The sequence below is a fragment of the Notothenia rossii genome, assembly GCF_949606895.1.
Source record: "Notothenia rossii genome assembly, chromosome: 7".
In the NCBI taxonomy this organism is placed as follows: domain Eukaryota; kingdom Metazoa; phylum Chordata; class Actinopteri; order Perciformes; family Nototheniidae; genus Notothenia; species Notothenia rossii.
In genome coordinates, this window is record NC_136905.1 from 1,741,107 (window position 1) to 1,752,453 (window position 11,347).

General features: G+C 40.8%; 1 long non-coding RNA gene across 1 annotated transcript; it reads left to right on the forward strand.

The window, feature by feature from the left end:
- The first annotated feature begins 201 nt into the window (after positions 1-201).
- Positions 202-919, forward strand: LOC307046849. The gene is made up of 2 exons (XR_013810249.1): positions 202-308; positions 784-919. It is a non-coding gene; the product is annotated as an uncharacterized lncRNA (long non-coding RNA).
- Positions 920-11,347: the final 10,428 nt, after the last annotated feature.

Genomic DNA, 11,347 nt, shown 5'->3' on the forward strand with positions numbered 1-11,347 from the left:
TCTCTTGGGCTCTCCTCTCCTCTGCCTCTCTCTGGTACCTCATATCCTCTTTTATGAGTTCCAGTAGCTCATCTCTCCCTTTCCTCTTTCTCCCCTGTGATGGCCCTGGCTGGCTATTTGCATCCGCCTCCTGCTCCTCCACTTCCTGGTCACCCACTGCTGCACTTGGCTGTTTTGTGTCTTCTGGGATGGAGGAAATGAAGACAGGAGGTGTGATGGAGGGCCTCTGTCCCAATACCTCATCCATTTGGACAAACCACGGCCAAGAAGCAGCGGTGGATTTCCCACTGACTCTCTCCTGACCCTGGGTACTTGCAATCCTAAGGCAGAGTAAAACAATCATGGCAGTAAAATAACAACAGCAGCTAAACTAATATCGGCAAATGTGCTTATTAATGTCACGCACGCACACACACACACACACACACACACACACACACACACACACACACACACACACACACACACACACACACACACACACACGCGCACACACACACACACACACACACACACACACACACACACACACACACACACACACACACTCACACACACACACACACACGCACTCACACACACACACACACACACACACACACACACCACACACACACACACACACAAAATCTGGAAAACTGACACTGCAAGACACATACAAATAATGAATAAAACATTTACTTAATGCTCAAAAAGATTGATTCTTAACAATAATAGTGTTCTAATCTTAATGGCTGTGATCATAACAGTTTATATTCTCCTTCTTCCCCTAAACCTGCCCAGATGATGTCCCACTGACCCCAGGTCAGCACCTCCAGGTCCAGCAGCACTGTGACCCCCCGCTCTGCTGAAATACACAATTAAACATTTTCTATGATCTATTTTTTGTATTAATAAAATTAAACTGAAGACAGTTGAATGACCTAGAGATACCCTATTATTCCACTGCTTATGTACACATGTTGTAAATGATGGTTATAAAACCTCAGTAAATGAAATGAACAATGTGTTTAACAATAACTATTTAATTTTGTATTTCCATCTTATCACAAAGTAGAGGTAAGAATATATCCATCCTCTCTCTGCAGCTTCATGTCTTCTATTATCATAACTTTCATCATTGAGACAGAGGAAATCAATCATGTACTTTAACATCACCAGCAGTAACACAAATATCAGCAAAAGTGTGTTTATCAAGTTGTTTATTTGTATTGTATGTGCAGCAAGTATATAGAAGCAGCTGTTTGGGGAATCAGACAGACTCAAGCTATAATCGTTAAATATCTATTAAAAGAAAAGACACATACAAAATCAAATAATAATAATAATAACAATAATAATAATAATAATAATAATAAGAAGAATTTATTTGGTCAATTTAAACGGTAAGTAACGTTATTATGTCAGGTGCACCGTGCGCGTGACCTGATTGATTGATTGATTGAAAAGTTTATTAACAGCTTGTATATTGGGTACAGTACAGTACAGCTCAAAACATACAATTGTTAAGGGGATGCAGACCAGAGAAAGACTTTCGTCTTGTTTACATCAGGGTCCCCCATTTCCAATTCATCATATCATTTAAGACATACAAGACATATTTGACATACAGATGGCTTAGTGCCGCTGCACGTTCGTCATCTGCAAGGTGCTTACACAGCAGTCAATGATGGAACTCAGAAAATGGTTAAAACAACCAGCCCTTATCGCCAGCAGTTAATATAACAGTTCAGATCATGGGGTCGGGGACATTACGTTACCCGCGGCCACTGTCGTGGCCACTAACGCCCGACTCGCCGGCTTTGCCCGCCTCGCCCACAGAGGCGGAGCAGCCACAGCCGTCTTCGTTGCCCCAAACATCGCCACACCTCAGCGGCCCGTAAGTGCCAGAGGACCTCGGCAAAACAGAGCCTGCCCAGGGATATTTAAAAAAGTACCCAACTCGCCTGTACAGTGGGGTAAGACGCTCATTTTGCAGCTCATGGTTTCAAAACAGAGATTGGCTGGAATATTCATGTAAAAAAGATGCCATCTTCTGCTATGCATGTAGACATTTCAGTTCAAGTCAGTCAGATGCCTTCACCACAACTGGCTACAACCACTGGCGCCATGCTCTTGCACATGATAAGTGGCTGGGAAGGCATGAATCAAGCAAAGAGCACATAGATCCATAGATCTCTTCATGTTGCTCTCAAAGTGCACCAGATTGATGCTTTTAACTTCAATATTTAAAAAAAAACCTTCCCAGGGGAGCATGCCCCCAGACCCCCTTAGAGGAGGTGAGGACCCCCCTAGAGGGTGTTAGGTCCACTCCACACTTATAAAAATAGCACTTTACCACTGCACCCTCTCTAATCTCAGATGCACCCTGACTCATTTTGTTCTGGAGCCGGGCCTGTCTGAAACTAAGACACAAGTCTGTAGGAAGGCAGTAAGCAGAGGTCTGGGTGGAGGATGTTCCTGATTGGCGTTTTGCTTTCTTCAGCACCACGGGGTGTCCAGGTGGATGGCATCTCTGTCCTGATGATCCGCTGGGGTTAGGGGTCCTTCTCCAGCAGATCCATTTCTCCAGCACCACGGGGGGTCCAGGTGGATGGCAGCTCTGTCCTGATGATCCGCTGTGCACTTTTCAGATTAGGGGTCTTTCTCCAGCAGATCCATTTCTCCAGAAGTTTCCTAATTACAGAGAAAAACAAGACAAAAAGAAAAAAGTGAATTAATCATATTAAACACAGGGTTGCAAAAGTATTATTGCAAAATGTAACTAAGCATTTCAGACTAACAATCCCTCAAGGATCATTTTAAATGATGTACTGTTCTGGTTTTTAAAAAACTAAAGAGATGCAATGACAGTCACAGCTTGCATCCCTTTGACAGCACTGCACAAACTAACATTAAGCTGAAGGCTGCTGTCTATTTTTGATTGTCTTATTATTATGGGATTGGGATAAATTAAATACACTTTAACCTAAATAAAAGATGATCAAATCTGGTGGAAATATTTAAAATAGGCTTTCTTTTAGCCCTACCTCAAAGCAGCATGAGCTGAATACAAAGGTTGTAATGTTGTCCCAAAGTTTAATAAACAGTAAACCATTGCAACATGTCAGACAAATAAATACAGCTAACAGCAGCCACACGTCAGGGTAGCATTTTATAAATCCCACCGTACTGTAGGCTATACCAAGGGACCAATCGGTCTAAAAAAAGGTTTGAATACCAGTCTAAATGTTTTCACTTTGGTCTATTTATGTAATATAAAGTATAACTTATCTATAACAGAGCCAAGATCTCTGTATGACTTTAGTGAACTTCTGAATTGAATTAAAAATAAGTGTAAACAACAGTGCAGTACGTCCAGCTAGCTATAGTTAGCGTCACATATTTATCCGTATTATTTAAAGAAAATGTACGTTTTAATGCCCCTTGGGTTTGACGTGTGTGACGTTACTTTAAATTAACTAAGTTAAAACCCAATACTCACATTTATTAGTGATTCCTCCGCTTGCTGTTGCTTTTAAATCCACTCTCAAAGGAAACTGGCTTCCAAGCCAATATTTAAAGGATACTACGTTATCGAGTGCCGCCGAAGGACTGTTCCAATCTCCAGCATACTTGGAATTCCACCGAGGCCACGTCCTTGGTTTGGGGGTAATTTCGAGGCTGCACATGGGTAGACTTCGCGTCCTTCAAATCCCCACAATGCTATGGGCACGGACCAATTTCAAAAACCCTTGCGGAGAATGGCTGAACCGACGCAGCGCACATTTAAATGTAAGTATGTAGTGGCGTAGAACATGTGTTGGTAAATATGTTACTTTGTTGCATTTGTTATCACCAAAAATGTGTTCCGTGAAAGTAAAGCAAGTTCATAATTAGATAGACATCGTGAGGGATTTATTTTCGGTACAGTTTATGTTGAAACCGTTAGAGAGAGTGGCACACTTGTTAGCCTGTTCCATTCTTCTTTGTTTTCTGATGCCGTGCCTTGGAAGTATACTTGCTTCGTTTCTGAAGGAAGTGACTTGGAAGAGCTACCAGGAAGGGAGTGGAGCCTGATGGGGACACTGGGAACAGAAGGTGAGGGGGTAAGAGCTACCAGGAAGGGAGTGGAGCCTGATGGGGACACAGGGAACAGAAGGTGAGGGGGTAAGAGCTACCAGGAAGGGAGTGGAGCCTGATGGGGACACTGGGAACAGAAGGTGAGGGGGTAAGAGCTACCAGGAAGGCCATTCTTAAGTATTTGAGTGAAACAGGATTGATTGGAATAATTTAAAAAAACGTAAACAACACAATGGTATAATTCCACAAGTGGTGATAGGATGATATGGTGATGCACCTCCTTGTACAGTAGGTGGCGGTATGCACCTTAAAGCTGTTTGCAATCCGCCAAAATCCGAGAGAAGAAGAAGAAGAAGAAGAACCTGGATCCATGTGGCGTCTCGTCGCTACGGTTCTCTCTCTCTCTGTGTTCCTGAGAAAGTGTGTGTGAGCTCCAGCACTACTGATCCATCATCTCTGTGTCTGGATAAACCTCTGAATGAACTGTGTGCTCTTTTTTCTGGAGCGTTTACCTCGGACTATAGGAGCTAGCTTAGCATGCTAGCTGGAAACACGTTAGCAACACTAGTCAGATTGAGAGTTTGACGGAGAGAGAAACGGTGTGTTTAACGGAGTCTGCAGGGAAAGGTGATCTAGGAAACATGAGTAAAGTCCAAATGCTGCTGTCGTTGAAGAAGCAGCGACTCACTGCTGCTAATGAAGAGATATTTGCTCTGTTTGAACAAACAATAGCAGAGCTCGAGGAGGAGCTGTTTCTTTCCAAAGAGGAGAACAAGAGACTCCAGAAACTACTGGACGCTGTTTTACAGCCTCAGCTTCGGATCCACAGAACATGTCTGTTCCCTTTACCCTTAATTAACACTTTACACTCTTCAGTAGCACTTTATTATCACATTAATAACACTTTAGACCCTTTAGCAGCACTTGCTGCAGGTAGTAAATCCTGAAGTAAAAGTACACCACACTGAAAATACTCCATCACAAGTTAAAGTACTGCATTCATATCTTATTTAAGTAAAAGTATGTAAGTTTTATTAGACACATGTACTTTATTATAATAATTAAAATGTATTACGGAAGAGCAAACCTACCAAAATAAACGTATTTATAAAAATACATACTGTGTAGTGATCACTTATTAACACACTGAAACATAATTCACACATGGAACTACAGGTTGGGGGTATTGTTTCCGCACGGACATATACAGTGGGGCAAAAAAGTATTTAGTCAGCCACCAATTGAGCAAGTTCTCCCACTTAAAAAGATGAGAGAGGCCTGTAATTTTCATCCTAGGTATACCTCAACTATGAGAGACAAAAGGAGAAAAAAAAATCCAGAAAAATCACATTGTCTGATTGTTAAATAATTTATTTGCAAATTATGGTGGAAAATAAGTATTTGGTCAATAACAAAAGTTCATCTCAATACTTTGTTATATACCCTTTGTTGGCAATGACAGAGGTCAAACGTCTTCACACGGTTTTCACTCACTGTTGCTGGTATTTATTCCTCCATGCAGATCTCCTCTAGCCCTCCGCTATCACTGTGGACGTTTTTGTCCATATGGGTCATTTTTCACTTTTCATTTTGCATTAACTTTGGTTCTGTTGGTGCAAACGGCCTGCATCTTTGTAACAAGGCTATTTCCTCGATCTACTTTGGAATTCCAATTTCAATTTTTCAAATCGGTCTTTAATTCACTGTGCAACAAATCGACTACGCAAATTAGTCATTCGAGACAAAAATGTCCACTGCAAAATACTTTGATAAAAACATTATATTAAAAGGTTTTTTTCCCAACTTTTTTGGGTTCAATCTTTAAAGCAACTTCCGCCCTAATAGAAAATACCATCAGGATTTTAACCCTTTAAATGCCATTTTGAATACATGAAACCGCTGGTTTTTTTCCATGATGAAAACAGAAAATGAGTTATTTTCCATAAAATACATATCTGGTGACTGGCTCTTTTTTTTATATAACAGTCTTGGATATGTCAAAGATTAGCAACAAAATTGATTTTTTTTCATTATTAGTTTTTGCACAGTCAGATTGAACAAAAAAGTTACATATTAGTCATTGAGGACAAAAATGTCCACTTCCAAAAACTGCTCTAAAATGACAACAGATTAATATTTTTTAAAACTTCTTGGGGTTAAATCTTTCAATCAACTTCAGTCCTGATCAAAAATACCAAATATTCAATTATTTTCAGGATCTTAACCCTTGAACTGCCAGTTTGAAAACAGGAATTTGCGTTTTCTATGAAAAACATGCACAAAAAGACAGTTATTTTCCATATAATAAATGTTGGGGGGCGGGTCGGCTTTTTTTTTTTATCACAGTGTTGGATATGTCAAAGATTGGCAACAACATTTTTTTTTTTTGCATTATTAGTTTTTGCACAGAATCAGATTAAACAAAAAAAGTCACACATTAGTCATTCGGGACAAAAATGTCCACTTCCAAAAACAGCTATAAAATGATAACAGATTAATATATTTTTTAACTTTTTGGGGTTAAATCTTTCAATCAACTTCAGCTCTGATAAAAAATACCAAATATTCAATTATTTTCAGGATTTTAACCCTTTAACTGCCGGTTTGAAAACATGAATTCGCATTTTCTATTGTTGGGTTCAGAATTCCAGAAAAGACAGACAACTTCTAAGTTGAACTATTTATTGTAAAGAGAGCAAAAGATATATTTTACTTGGCCAATGATTCATCACGTCTTTGGGAATCACAGGCAGCAAAGCTGTAATCTGTAACCACCAAATCCGTCAAGAGCCTCGAACCTCGTGCGACAATACATTTTATTACACAGGGCGTTGCCTTACATTTATGATTGGTCAAGACTAGCTGAAGAGATACCGCGGTTTAGACTTGGTTCTCTTTGGTTGGTGCGCAGACTCAGATAGAGTCTCTTCAGGGCTCGACATTAAGGACTGCCCGATGGCCCGGGGCCATCTAGTATTTAGCTCGGGCCATGAAGCCTCACCTGCTGGTTGCCCGATCGGGCAATCTATTATGCCAGTATCATGCAGCTCGCGGATCCAGTAATGAGTAACCCGACATTAAAACTAAACATATCTATAACTAGTTACGGTAGTTTGAGAGGTCATTAAAATAGCTACGTATGATATTCTAACCTGAAGTGTGTTTTGTCCGCTCACCGCTGCATGTGATCATGTGATCATGCAGAGCTGCGTGTCGACTCGTCAGCAGCAGCTGATCTCTCTCTCCCGTCAGATTAGACTTCACTCGTGTTTATGTCCACATTGATCAGATCTAGCTAGTTCTAGCTAATGATATGACTACCTGCTTATTAACAGACACCTAAACAATAAGTGTCGCTATGCAACCGGGTGAGGCCACAAAGTATAGCGCAGCATTATGCATTTGTTTACATGCCCACCGGAACCCCGAGGCATTACCAACAGATCAACGCACAATCAACCCATCCAGGACATCTCTTTCTCCACATTAAGTGTTACACATTAGAATTGACTCTTCTTGTCTGTCACATACTCTTCTTGTCTGTCACATTAGTGGCGCAACTGAAGCTGTATTGCGCTAACGGGAACTCTGACGTCGCCATTTGGTGTGCTTCGCGGATGCGCTCTGCTCCTCTCGACTGCTGATCGGGTCTGCCCGGTCAGCTTCCGGATGAGGAAGCATTCATTCGACCAACTTACAGTAGATAACATTACAAACATTTTTAACAGGGGCCATAATAGTGTAAATAATGTTTGTTTTGGCAGTTACAACTGACAAAACATCTGGGAAGGCATTTGCCTTCATCAGATGGAAAGTGTCTTGACCAACAACTTAAGTATTTCTTTTTATCACAGTCTTGGATATGTCAAAGATTTAGTGGTGCACGATAATTATCGGTCCGATATTAGGAATTATGACGTCATCCCGATAAACCCGACAAAAGTATTAATAGCCCCATAATATACAATATATGTTTTGGGTAAAAAAAAAAAGAAAAAAATACTGCGGTGTGGGTGGATTGGGATGAGGGGCGCTTGTTTTTCACTCGGCTCCTCCCGTTTTGCCAGTACTGTGGTATTAGTGGTTTAGGAAGAGGGGAGTCTTTCACAAATCCAGCGCTCCCTAACTCATGCCTGGCTGTGACGTAAATGGTGTGCGGCCGTGAAGCCAGGACAGGAAACAAACATGTCGTCGGTAGTATGGGACTATGTCAAAGTTTCAGAGTTAGATAGTTCGCTTGCTATTTGTATTAACAAATGCAATGCAGAAGTTCCACGAGGAGGGAAAAAGGCAACGAGCTATAATACTTCCAACCTGATGAGTCACCTGAAACATTGCCATCGCTACGATGGTGTGTTAAAGGCATACGAAGACGCCTGCGCTGCTAAACTAGCGGCAAATCCAAACCAGCTGCAAAGGCACCGGGGCTTTACCTATCCACGAGGCTTTTGAAAAAGGCAAGAAGTTTGCCAGAGACGAACCCATGGCTAAAACAAGGAAAAAACTACAGGTTCATTTAATATATATATATTATATTATTATCGGTTATCGGTCTTGAGAAGCAGGAAGTTATCGGTAACATTTTGGTAAAACCTATTCAACATATTCCACTCATTTAAACATTGAAGGCTGGCCAACCGTCATGGTCCAGAAGTAACAGGAAATAAATGTTGAACTACAATTTAAGACCAAATCAAAATGTTTTGGCCACCATGGTCACACCATGCTGGTAGGGCTGCTCATGTCATCTCTTAAACACCAGCCTGTTGACATGGTCTGGTTTCAGAGATGAGCGCAGGCAGGGGAACATATTGCCCCCTGTACTGAAGACCCTCTCTGAAGAGGAGCTTGTGGCAGTGCTGCCTCATATGACACAGGACAAAAGAAAAGACTCTGAACCCTTTCTTTGCCATTATATAAAAATAGTGTTGCTACAAAATTATAAATTAGGCCTACCAATAAGACAACTCAGATCTGAAGCTACACAGGAATCTGCTGCAAAGAGCAATAAAAAACAACATTAAAAGAATCAAACCCTTTTTTTGTTGCATTTTATTAGAGTATAAAAAGAAATGCCTTTAAAATAGGATGCAAGCAGCACTAGTTTCTAAACCTGAATTGATAATAGACTATAATCAATTTAAGTTTGCATTCTTATACCATTTTTTCTACAATAATCATAATGAATAAGTTCAAACAAACTAAAACTTACAGCTGATTAATAACGGTATCTAACTTGAGTTTTTATTATATCAAAAACCTTTTGAAATGCGTCTGTTATTTTTACTGTCCCCCAAAAGCGCGTCGGCAGCCTCCAGGAATGCTTCTTTCACAACTTCGCCGTCTTTGAAAGACTTCATGTGTTTCTCCAGAACGTGACTGACACGATGAGATGCTATGGTAGCAGCCTTGCTCTTGTGTTGGGCCTGGTGAAAATGGACTGCTGTGCATTTAGCCGTCCTCTCAGGCCCCTCCCCTTTTGGGAGCGTAGGGCAGAATTAGGAGGGAGTTCCGTCTCGTAGCGTTTGTGCACTGTTTTGAAATGCCGCTCCTAAATTACCCTTCTTCAATAAAGCCACGCTCGCACTGCAGATGAGACAGATGGACTTTGAATTGGAATAAATAACAAAATAATCATCCTCCCACTCGGAGTGAACATTATATATTTTGGGCTTTTTTGATTCTGCCATAATTGCGGTCTTGTGTGTGTGCGGACGGTCACTCCTGTTGACACAGACAATGTCAGCTAAATAGTACCCACCAGCCACGCCCCGACACATGGGGTGACGCCGGCCAATCACGTGTGTGTGTGTGTGTGTGTGTGTGTGTGTGTGTGTGTGTGTGTGTGTGTGTGTGTGTGTGTGTGTGTGTGTGTGTGTGTGTGTGTGTGTGTGTGTGTGTGTGTGTGTGTGTGTGTGTGTGTGTGTGTGTGTGTGTGTGTGTGTGTGTGTGTGTGTGTGTGTGTGTGTGTGTGTGTGTGTGTGTGTGCTACCTGCATAAAGTCAAGTGCTCGGCGCAGTTGTGGCGAAATGTCGCTCCTCTGTTTTCATTTAAACAGCTCCTTATATCCGTTAGCACAGCTAGCTAGCACCAGATGCTAACAACAACAATACACGTAAGGTCTCTCTCTCGGTCGCTCGGGCCACACATACACACATCCTCCCGGTCCTCCCGATGGCCAGTCGGTGCCTGCCGGTGAGCGTGGAAGTGTGGTCTGCCACAAGTGGGCAGCAGGAGCGGGGCTGTCAGCATCAGCTTGTAGATGGTATTTTAAACTGGATGCGCTCTGAAACTACAGGGCGGCCGAGGACAAAAAATACACATGCGTTAAAATAATTAGTGCCGTTCATATTTTTTTTGCGTTAACTTGACATCCCTAAAGTTAATCAATCCATCATCAATCAATTATTGCCAACATGTATTTATAATATATTCTGTGTATATATATATATATATATATATACATATATATATATATATATATATACACACAGAATATATATATATATATTTTGTGAGAGATATACACTAGTTTTAGACGCAGTCAAACGTTTGGACACATCTTCTCTTTCAACGTTTTTTATTTATTTAAATTGGTTCTACTTTCTAGATTTATACTGAAGACATCAAAACTATAAAAGAACACATTAAAGGTGGGGTAGGTAATTTTGGAGAAACCAGCTCGAGGGCACTAGAATTTGAAAATACACAACCGGAAAAATCTGCCACTTCCTTACAGAGCCCCTCCTCCAGCACACACGAACGCGCACATTCAGGGCCGCCCCTTGTGAGATGAGGCCCCCCCCGAACAGAAAGGAGTGAAACATTTTTTTTTGGAAACAAAGTTGGCTACTTTTCAAATATAATTCCTGTTTATTATTATTATCAACAGTTACTTTTTTATGCAGTGAGGTAAATGGTAAATATGCATGTATGTCGTTCAGTATGCGTTTACAGGTGAATACGTCTGCATTTCCTGCCAAATACTAGCCTCAAAAATATTAAAATATAATTAATGCAAATAAACTACTTCTACTAATAATCATAATCAATTTAATAATATAAATACTATATTATATTATTATAATATAGTTGTAATATAGTCAAGACAAAACATGCTTATGACATGCTCAAAAACTGATATTTCTTAAATCTGTATTCAAATGTAGTTCCCTCTGTCAGCAATGTTTCAACAACTACATTTCTATCAGTATTTCTCTGTGTTGTGGTTGACATGATGATGACTGTTAGGAGTTAAGGGCAGAGGCTGAGCATCTCCGTCAGT